The 11,123-nt window shown below is 47.3% G+C and overlaps 1 long non-coding RNA gene across 1 annotated transcript; it reads right to left on the bottom strand.

Moving 5' to 3' along the window:
• Nucleotides 1–276: 276 nt before the first annotated feature.
• On the bottom strand, nucleotides 277–10,488 carry LOC120987167. Its single transcript, XR_005775941.1, has 3 exons — nucleotides 10,478–10,488; nucleotides 10,031–10,032; nucleotides 277–415 (listed from the first exon to the last, which is right to left on the bottom strand). It is a non-coding gene; the product is annotated as an uncharacterized LOC120987167 (long non-coding RNA).
• Between the last annotated feature and the right edge of the window lie 635 nt (nucleotides 10,489–11,123).

The following is an 11,123-nucleotide window of genomic DNA, read 5'->3' as shown; positions in this document are numbered from 1 at the left end:
GTCGTTAGATCATGCTGTCAGAGAAAGGGTGCATCCGACAATGGATGCCTGGACCAGCAGACATGGGCAGGGACACTATATCAGCTTCACAGCCCATTGGGTGTCCCTCCGAGGCGCCGGATAATCAGATGTGGCGGCATCTCAGTTTGTGGTGCAGCCCCGGGGTGTCCAGGGGAGAACTTCTGCTCTCCCTCAAGCCACCGCTGCTGAGCCCCCCAGCAAGCATCCCCGTAGCTACACAAGTATGGGGCACGTCCGCCGTCTAACACACGTGCCCTGCATGGCACATGTCCTCAACCTTGTGGTACAGAAGTTCCTACGCACATACCTAAGGTTGAGTGACATCGTGCAAAGGGTACGAAGGATTGCCAGCCACTTCCGACGCTCCCCAACCGCCACCACGTCCCTGTCCAAACTGCAGCAGGACAACAGCCTGCCACCTCACAGTGTGACGCGGTGGAACTCCATCCTCCATATGCTGGAGAGGTTGTGGGAGCAGCGACGGGCGGTGAAAGAGTACCTGCTGGACCAAGGCACTTCCGGGCCATCACACCCACTCCCCTACATCACCAATACGGAGTGGGGGCAGATACACCAGGTCTGCCACATGTTGGCCCCATTCGAGCAGGCAACTAAGATGGTCAGCGGGGAGCATGTCGGCCTCAATGAGGTGCTCCCCATAGTGTTCCTGCTGGACAGAACACTAGAACGCCTGCTCGATGCTGGAGAGAGTTCCTTGGTGGAGCAAGAAGAGGCAACACTGCTCCACCAAGACCAGGCCCAGGAGGGGGACGAAGAATTTTTTGAGGAGGTTGTTGACATCTAAGAGTCTTGGCCTGGTCAGGAGGGAGATCCTGTGTTTGGTGCACCATTAGTCCAGGGGAGGGGCAACTCCCAGAGGGAGCAGTAGCAGCAGGAGGACCAAGACGTCCTGGTCCCGGGCAGCCAAGAAGAGTCACAGCGGGCTGTCCTCTTTCCCATGGCTGCCCACATGCTATGCTGCCTCCGGAGGGACCCACAGATCGGGAAAATTAACAAGAGGGATGATTTTTGGTTGGCCACCCTTTTAGACCCTCGCTGCAAGGGGAAACTGGAGCAGTTCATCCCAGCCAGCTGGTGGGATGCCCGTATGAAACACCTGCGGGCCTGTCTGCTCCGCCGGCTGGAGCAGGCCAACCCTCTGCCTCATGCTCCAGTTCTCCCCGCTCATCTCACCCAGCAGGTGGCTGGCCCAAGCACCTCCAGTCGAGCAGGTGATCTTATGGGTGAGATGAGGCTGTTCCTGCGCAATCCAGTAGCAGCAGCAGCAGTCACCACCAGTGGCTGGCCCGCATTATGGCTGACTACATGGGGTCTCTCAGTGCTTCCGACAGCATGATCACCGACAACCCCATAGAATACTGGGTTGCCAGGCTTGACACCTGCCGTGAGCTCGCTCAGTATGCGCTGGAAGTAATGTCTTGCCCCCTCCCCAGCGTACTGTCTGAGCGGACATTCAGCGTGGGGTGGTCACCGACAAGCGGACCCATCTGTCCACAGACTCTGTGGATGGACTGACATTTATCAAAATGAATGAGTCCTGGATCGGCAGCGACTTCTTGGCTCCCGCCGTCGGTTCCGGGCGCTGAAGGGTCCCTTGTCAATCCCTCTCCTTGGCTCTCCCTCCAAAACATCGTTACTCCGCTCTGCTGAATGACAGTGTAGGTGCTCCCCATTGCCTGTCAGCCCCTTCCTGGTAAAGTCTGGCCCGGGCTGTGTGACACTACCCACTGTGTGTAGCCAAGCCTCGCAGATTAAGGCTTATTCAGCAGCCTGACCTGCGATCGATGATCCAGGATGCGCACTAGAGGCAGCTACCGAGGACCCCGCCAGCAGCCGGGGACTGTGACTGAGTCATCACCGAGGGGAGGGGAACTTATCCCGGCGGCAGAGCCGGGGACACTTCCAGACCCGGGCTGAGGCAAGCTGGTTCCTCACTGGCTTCTGTGCTCAGACGGGCAGAGGACGGCTGGGTGCTGCCGATGGCCGGAGCCCAGCGTGTGTGCGCCGCTGATCATGTATGGGTGGGGCAAGCGGCGGTACCCATGCCTCTTCAAAGACAAAAGGAGGATGAGAGAGCTTCTGCTAAACCCTGTCAGTCCTGCTGCCCTCTGGCTCGGAGGAATCAGCACATGGCTCAGCAGGCTGCGTTACCGCAGTGTTCTTCTTCAGACTCGATGTGCCCGATATGTAAACTGAGAGCAGACCGATGTGGGCAGCGGGTAGAGCTAATATTGTCCTAATTTATTGTGGGCTTTTATAAACTTAAAATACCTTTGGAAAAAAATATTGTCAAAGGAAAATATTGCATTTTGTATGCATGGGAGCACTTTCCTACTCTAGACGAAGAATATGCTGCTATCAGAGGTGTCTAAGTTTGATTTTGGTTTTGCCCCAATCTGGTGGGGGCTCATTCCTTGGAACACATTCCTGCTGAAAAAGAACCTGCTGCTGTCAAAGGTGTCTAAGTTTATTTTTGGTGTTGCCCTAGTCTGGTGGGGGCCCATTCCTGGGAACACATTCCTGCTGCAAACAAAGAACCTGCTGCTGTCTGTTCCTGCTGAGTTAGGCCGAGCTATGTGTAGGCTTTAGACTTGAACATTACCATGTACCTGCTGCTGCTGTTTGTCCTGATCATGCTGAGTTATGTGTCGGCCTTATACTACAGTGTTACCATTTACCTGCTACTGCTGTCTGTCCTGATCCTGCTGAGTTAGGCCCAGCTATGTATATGTCTTATAGTACAGTGTTACCATTTACATGCTGCCGTCTGTCCTGCTCCTGCTGAGTTTGTTCGAGCAATGTGTAGGCCTTATACCATACCGTTAACAATTACCTGCTGCTGCTGTCTGTCCTGATCCTGCTGAGGACAACCAGCGTGGACCACTTATTCGCCCTAGGACTTTATCAACTATCGAGTATTAGCATTCTCTTAAACTGGTGTGCATGCTTCATTTTTGCGCATGTGCTGTGTTCATCATATATTGTCTATATATATATATATATATATATATATATATATATAATCGTTTGAATAAAATACAATCATGAGGTGTTACGCTTCATTCACCAAAAAACGTTTTATTTAATTTTATATGTTATAATTTTGCTTTACTTGGGTTTTGGGCTGCCCTGGTGTGGTTCTTACTAAAACTAGGTGGGGGCCGCATGTGGTGCTTCTTTTGTCAAAAGGTCTTGTGCAGTTAACATTGTACAGGACTGATTGAGGGACCCAATTACATTTTATTATTTTCTTGTTTGTTTTAATTAGGATTTAGGTTTGAACATGGTGTTGTCTGTCGCCCTGAACAGGGTGCCTGACTTCCATGTTGATCTCTCTACATGCTTGGGTTTGACTGGCGTTATACTCATCCATGTGGTACTCCGGTTTTTTGGAATGGAGCATTATTGGCACATGTATATATCTATACAGGTGAAACTCAAAAAATTAGAATATCTTGCAAAAGTCCATTTATTTTAGTAATGCAAATTAAAAGGAATTGCATTAATGCAGCTTAAAATTAGTATTTTGTCAGGTGAATCGTCATTGAAGATATTCTACTGGCCGGGTCGTTTGATTGTCCTCAGGCCGCTTCCATTGATACTATGAGTCTGGACGCTTATGTCATTTAGCCATATTCACTCCCTTCTCCTGAACCCCGTTTGGATGGCGGGACTTATAATTTGTTCATTGTTCTTCTGTCGGAAATTGTGGTTGGTTTGCTCTTCCTAGGCTGTCACCTTTCCCACGTAGCTTGAGGCCCCCTCTGGGGAATTTCAGCTCCCTAGCGATTGCCTCCTTTGGTCTTTCTGACCCTGATAGTTGTCTCTCTTCTCCTTTCCTACTACTGTTTGTCAGTTCTTCTTTCCCTTCTCCGTCCTTATCCCTAGTGTTTTTTCCTTGTGTTTTCTCCCCCCTCCTGTTGCAGGCATGACGTCACTCAAATTGGCATCGTTCAATGTGAAAGGCTTCAACTCCCTGGAAAAGAGATCCCAAGTGCTCTACCATTTCCACCGACAAAGAGCCCAGATTGTCTGTTTCCAAGAAACTCACTTCAAACACGGTAAGGCTCCTGCCATTCGTAATAAGTATTGCACCTCCTGGCACTTTGCGGATAACCCGGATACCAAGTCAAAAGGTGTCGCCATAGCGATACATAAATCTCTCCCCCACCAGGTGCTGGGCTGTGTAATTGATCCCGGGGCTCGTTACATTATCCTCACACTTCTGATAGGGGGCCGGGAATTTACTCTTATTAATGCCTATGCCCCGAACCAGAATCAGGTTTCCTTCCTGATTGATTTAATTGACAAGGCCTTGCCCCTAATTCGCGGAACGGCCATTTTTAGCGGGGACTTTAATCTTACTTTTGACCCCACGCTCGATAACTCCTCGGGACGGGCATCCCTTTCCTCTACAGCCATCAAAAAAGTGAAAAGAGCACTGTTGCAGCTACAACTACTTGACCCGTGGCGCTTGCATCATCCTTCGGATAAAGACTACACATTTTACTCGGCCCCGCACTCTTCCTATAGTAGGATAGATTACATCCTAGTCCAGCAATCCGCCCTGTCATGGCTAGACTCCACTTCTATTGGCAGCATTTTGTGGTCTGACCATGCCCCGGTGTATTGCTCCCTCACGCTCCTGTTCTTGACTAAAAGTGAATGGACTTGGCGATTGAACGAGTCCCTCCTCCTTGACACTGTATGCGCGCAGGACCTTACTGGCACTGTCGCTAATTTTGTGTCTGATCACGCTTCGGACCCCACGCCCCTTCCTACGCAATGGGAAGCTCTCAAATGTGTTCTCAGGGGGGTCCTTATTAAACATGGCTCGCGCCTTAAAAAAGAAAAAGCTGCCTCTCTTAGGGCTGCTTTGCAGAAAGTGGCCTCCTTGGAACTGGCCCACAAGCGAGCCCTCTCTTTGCCGGTGCTACGCGATCTCCATAATGCACGAATGGACGCGCGCCTGCCTTTGGACTCTTCCTATAAACGGATAGTTCAAACATGTCGCAGCAAGTTCTACGAATACGGCAATAAGTGTGGCCGCTTGTTGGCTAGGGCACTCAGGGGTCATATTGCTGCTTCTCATATCCCAGCGGTCAAAAACTCCCGGGGTCAATTGTTGCACACGACGGAGAACATTACCTCGTCCTTTCACGATGATTTGTACAATCTTCCCGACCTCTCTGGCAGGGAAACTGATGTGTCGCCCTACCCGCTGAGAGACTGCCCTACGTTGTCTGCTGAACAAGCTGCCAGCTTGGAGTCGCCTTTTTCGGAGGGGGAGCTGAAGGAAGTGATCAAATCCCTCCCGGGTGGTAAGAGCCCGGGCCCTGATGGGTTCACCGCTGGCTTCTTTAAATCTTTTTCCACCATCCTTGCTCCCTTTCTGGCGAGGGTCTTCAATGCGGTATCTCCTCAATGTCCCTTCCCCTCCCAATCCACTATGGCCCACATCGCAGTTATTCCTAAGCCCGACAAGGATCCCCATTTGTGTACCAGCTATCGTCCTATTTCCTTGTTAAACGTAGATTTAAAAATATACGCCAAAATATTAGTCAATAGACTGAACGCTTTCCTGCCTTCTCTAATACACCACGACCAGGTGGGTTTTGTCCCGAGGAGGGAGGCTCATGACAATACCCTCCGGACCTTGGATATTATTCACCACGCAAAAGTCTCCAATACCCCTCTTATGATTTTGTCCCTAGACGCGGAGAAAGCCTTCGATCGTATATCTTGGCATTCTCTCCACTCTGTCCTTTCTAAATTGGGCCTGGGCCAAACCTTTCTTGGGAAAATACTTAGTCTTTATCTCCAGCCTTCGGCTAGAGTTAAAATTAACAGTACCCTTTCCCCTCCCTTTTTCATCCGCAATGGCACGCGCCAGGGATGTCCCTTATCTCCTCTTTTGTACATTTTGGTGATGGAACATCTCCTCTCCGCGATCCATGCCAACCCGGACATATCTGGGGTCAAGATTGGTTCTGTGGAACATAAATGCGCGGCCTTTGTGGATGACCTCTTGTTGTATATCACTAACCCCCACGTCGCCCTCCCATCCCTATTACGCGAGATTGCACTCTTCGGTAAATGGACGAACTTTAAAATCAACATGACCAAATCTGAGGCACTGAATGTATCCCTACCTCAAACATTAGTCTCATCGCTTAAATCTACGTTCCCATTCAAGTGGCCATCGGCGGGGATTAAATACCTGGGTGTTAAAGTCTCGGCGGAATTATCCGTCCCTTTTAAGTTAAACTTTGCCCCACTTTTGCGAAGTTTCCAGAAAGACTTGGACTCTTGGCACCGTCGGGACTTTTCTTGGTTCGGCAGAGTCAGTATTTTGAAAATGAATCTACTACCTAAACTGCTCTACCTCCTGCAGACCATACCCATTCGACTACCGCTCACTTTTTGGCCGCAAATTAGACGCTGCTTCACGCGCTTTGTATGGGCCCCGGGCAGGCCGCGGATAAAATGGGAGGTTCTAAAGAGCTTGGTGGTGTTGGTTTGCCGGATTGTAAGTTATATTATTATTCTGCGGTATACGCCAGGCTTCTGGATATGTTGCGATCGGATTCTAGCAAATTGTGGGTCCATATAGCACGCAGCTCCTCTTCACATGCGCTCGCGGTCCTTCCTTGGCTATCCGGCAAGCCAGGCTTTAAAACCCCCCCACTGTCTTTCACGGCCAATCACACGCTCACGACGATTGCGTCCATTAATCGCCGTACACTCCTCATTGATACTACTGGCCCTCTAACACCGATCACCGATAACCCGGCTTTCCGCCCAGGGCACTCCTCGAAGCCCTTCCTCACTGGAACCAAACTGCGCCCCCTTCGTTTCTGTGATGTCCTCACAACCTCAGGACTGAAGCACTTAAGCCAATTGATGGAGCCTTCTCATATACACCCCAGGCATAACTTTGAATATCTACAACTCCAACATTTTTACTCTTCTATACGTTCCACCCACACCTTGAGCAGGAGCCTTACAGTGTTTGAACAGATGTGCCTAGCCCCCTCTGCAGTCTTCCGGGACATCTCTACCATTTATAACTTGCTTACTCTCCAGACTTCTGACCAACTCCCCTCCTTCTGCCACGCCTGGAATCGTGACCTAGGGAATGGCCTCACTTCTTCTCAATGGAAGCGGGCTTTCCTTCTCTCTCATAAAGCTGTAATTTCCACTAAGGCGCAGGAAACAAATTATAAAGTTCTTTCCAGGTGGTACAGAGTGCCGTCTTTGCTTCATAAGTGGTTTCCATCTGTTTCAGATCGCTGCTGGAGGTGTCATACCGATGAAGGCACCTTGTTACACATTTGGTGGCACTGTACTATCCTGCGACCTTATTGGAACTTTGTGCATCGCATTATACGAGAAGTGACGGGAATCCCCATCCCAACACTCCTGAAGCACTTCTGTTGTTTATCTTTGATTTGACTATTCCTGCCTTTAAGGTCTCGCTCCTTAAGTATATGTTACAGGCTGCAAAAACGGTCATCCCTCGCCACTGGAAATCACCTACACCTCCCTCCCCGGAGGAATGGTTTGAAGAAGTTGCTCTACATCAGCGGATGGAGGATCTTATCTGCGTCTCCCCCCAGGACGCCTCTCGATTCGTTCACACCTGGGGCCCTTGGGAAACTTTCCGGGGGTCAGATGACTTTCGTAATGCCCGTCTTTAGTCCCGCCCTTCCCCACCTTCCGCTTCCCCTGCTCCTTCCTTTCTTGTGCTTGATCTATCGTTAAGTGTTCCCCTTTTCTGTTGTGTGTATGTCTTACTAGGGTTAGACCCCTATAGCCTTCTCTGTCCCACATTATCAATTTACTTCTTTTACTCATGTATTGGCGCGTGTTTTTTAGTGCCCTACCATGTGGGAAATTACATTTTTCTGCCTTTTCCTTCTGGAGGCTGCTCTATGCTGTTCATGGCATTGTAAGACACTGTATTATGCTGCCCTTTGTGTACCACATCTACTTATTTGAAAATCCCAATAAAAACCTTGAATAAGAAAATAAGTATTTTGTGAAAAGGTTCAATATTCTAGGCTCAAAGTGTCACACTCTAGTCAGCTAATTAATCCATACTCCCTGAGCAAAGGGTACCTAAAATTGAGACTTTGGGGTTTCATAAGCTGTAAGCCATAATCATCCAAATTATAACAAATAAAGGCTTGAAATATCTTGCTTTGCATGTAATGAGTCTATCTCATATATTAGTTTCACCTTTTATGTTGCATTACTGAAATAAATGAACTTTGCACGATTTTCTAATTTTTTAAATTACACCTGTATATACATTTATATTTTATGTTACTTCTTGACAACTATGTAATGATAATTTGCACATGCGATTTTTATATAATCACAGCTTTTCACTTTGCAATATAAACTGTGGTATATATAATATTCTTGAAGCCATGTCACCATTTTGGAAGTTATTCTACTCATTTCCATGGTTGCTATCATATGACCGAATAGACAGGATGCGTTTGTGTCTCAGCTTGAGTTCCATTTCAGGTGCGAACACGTGATATGTTATCATGTGAACGCCCTGTCTATGGACACTCGCGGCCTGGGTGTGTTCCTCCTTCAATGCGATCACGTTTACTTATATAATGCAGAAGCAATGCGCCGACATGCGCAGTTAACCAAATGGGACGCTATATCAGATCCATGCTGGTTAGTTCTTGGCCCCCTCCATTATATTTTTATTCAGTACACCTGATATTTAATGACACAATTGGTTTTGGACATATTTTTTTAATATGTAATTTTGATGAATTAAGCAGATAATATGAATTCACATAGTTTAATTCAAGTTATTAATCTCTTCACAGTATGGATACTTGTATATTACCATATTTTTCGCCCATAAGACGCACCTAGGTTTCAGAGTAAGACAATAAGAAAAAAAAAAATGTCCTTACACTTCAGGTCAAACCACCAATCAGACCCCCAATGTTAATAAGACCCCAATAAGACCTCAGATCAGACCCCCATGCCTCATATAAGTCCTCCATGCCTCTAATCAGCCCCCAGCCACATATGTAATCAGCCCCGAGCCATATATATAATCAGCTCCGAGCCATATATATATAATCAGCCCCCAGCCATATATATCAGCAGCCCCCAGCCTCAGATCACAAAATGAATAAACCACTTACCGCTCCTGGACGACGACGCTCCTCTCCTCCACCTTGATCCTCTTCCTCCTGCTGTCAGCTGTGCTGTGAACTGGCATGCACAGCGTGAGGTCACAGAGCGCCCTTACGCTGTGCGCAGCCACAGCACAGCCGACGACCAGGAAGCGGTGAGTACAGAGCCTTCACCGCTTCCTGGTCCTCCGGTACTAATGAGCGCTTCCATAATGGAAGCCTAATTAGTATTCGCTCCATAAGACGCAGGGGCATTTTCCCCCAAATTTGGGGGGGGGGAGGTGCGTCTAATGGGGCGAAAAATACATATTTCATTTTTTTTAAATAGTATTTTTCATTTTTAGACACAATACTAATCAAACACATTAACTGTAATTCAATTAGTAATATTTTTCATTAAATGATCACCTGAGTTAGTATTTGTATTTGTACTTGGCATCATTCACTTTTGTCACTGCTTGAGAAAGGTCCCATTGTGTGGACTGAAACGTTGCTTTTGGGTGAATAAACGCACATTTTCTGGAGGCTGTGCCGTGGCATGTGTGTGTGTGTATATATATATATATATATATATATATATAATTTTTTTCTTTTATTTATTTTATTTTTTTTTACAAATAAAAATGGTAAAAGAAATATATTGCAATTTGTATGCATGGGAATACATTACTGCTATAGACAAAGAACCTGCTGCTGTCAGAGGTGTATAAGTTTATTTTTGGTGTTGCCCCGGTCTGGTGTGGGCCCATTCCTGGGAACATATTCCTGCTACAAACAAAGAACTAGCTCCTGTCTGTTCTGGCTGAGTTTGGCACAGCTATGTGTAGGCCTTATAATACACCGTTACCATTTACCTGCTGCTGTCTGTCCTGATGATTTTGGCCTAGCTAGGTGTAGGGCTTATACTACCATGTTTACCATTTACCTGCTGATGTCTGGTCCTGATGAGTTTGGCCGAGCTATATGTAGGGCCTTCTTACTACACACAGTTACCATTTACCTACTGCTGTCTGTCTTTATTTTGGGCCGAGCTATGTTGTAGGCATTATACTACCCTGTTACCATTTACCTGCTGCTGTCTGTCCTGATGAGTTTGGCCCAGCTATGTGTAGGCCTTATACTACCCCGTTAGCATTTACATGCTGCTGCTGGCTGTCCTGATTATTTTGGCTGAGCTAGGCCTTATACTACCCCCGTTAGCATTTACATGCTGCTGTTGACTATCCTGATGATTTTGGCCGAGCTATGTGTAGGCCTTATACTACACTGTTACCATTACCTGCTGCTACTGTCTGTCCTGATCCGGATGAATTTTGACCCTGGACTAAAGGGGCCTTACTGCAACCTTATTGTTCAAAATTACACTAAAACAAAACAATATTAAAAACGGAAGCACACGTAGAACTGGAATAAATATTTATTTACAAACATGCCTCTATGGCCAACTTTTTTAGTTGGTCATGAAGTTCCAACATCTCCTGCATCCGCTTGAGGTGCAGCGCCTCCATCTTCCGTATCTGCTTGCACATCAGCTTCCGCATCTTGTTGTTCGCGATAGGTAGGTAAGCAGGGAAATAACCAAACACAGGAAAACAACAGAACAAATGACTTAGGCCCAAAAGCTAGGGAGAAAAGGGTCACCTCCTAGCGATCCGTAAAACTTTTCCCTAAACTGCTGTGCCCATGTGCATACCCTAATGGTGGATATGCACATGTCCTCGTGCCTAAACCTACAGTGCTGCCCATAATTATTCATACCCCTGGCAAATTTTGACTTAAAGTTACTTTTATTCAACCAGCAAGTAATTTTTTGACGGGAAATGGCATAGGTGTCTCCCAAAAGATAACAAGATGATGTACAAGAGGCATTATTGTGGGGGAAAAAAATTCTCAGCTTTTATTTACATT

This window comes from Bufo bufo, chromosome 1 (genome assembly GCF_905171765.1).
Source record: "Bufo bufo chromosome 1, aBufBuf1.1, whole genome shotgun sequence".
In the NCBI taxonomy this organism is placed as follows: domain Eukaryota; kingdom Metazoa; phylum Chordata; class Amphibia; order Anura; family Bufonidae; genus Bufo; species Bufo bufo.
Note: the sequence above shows the minus strand (reverse complement) of the source record. Positions and strands in the feature narration are given on the sequence as shown.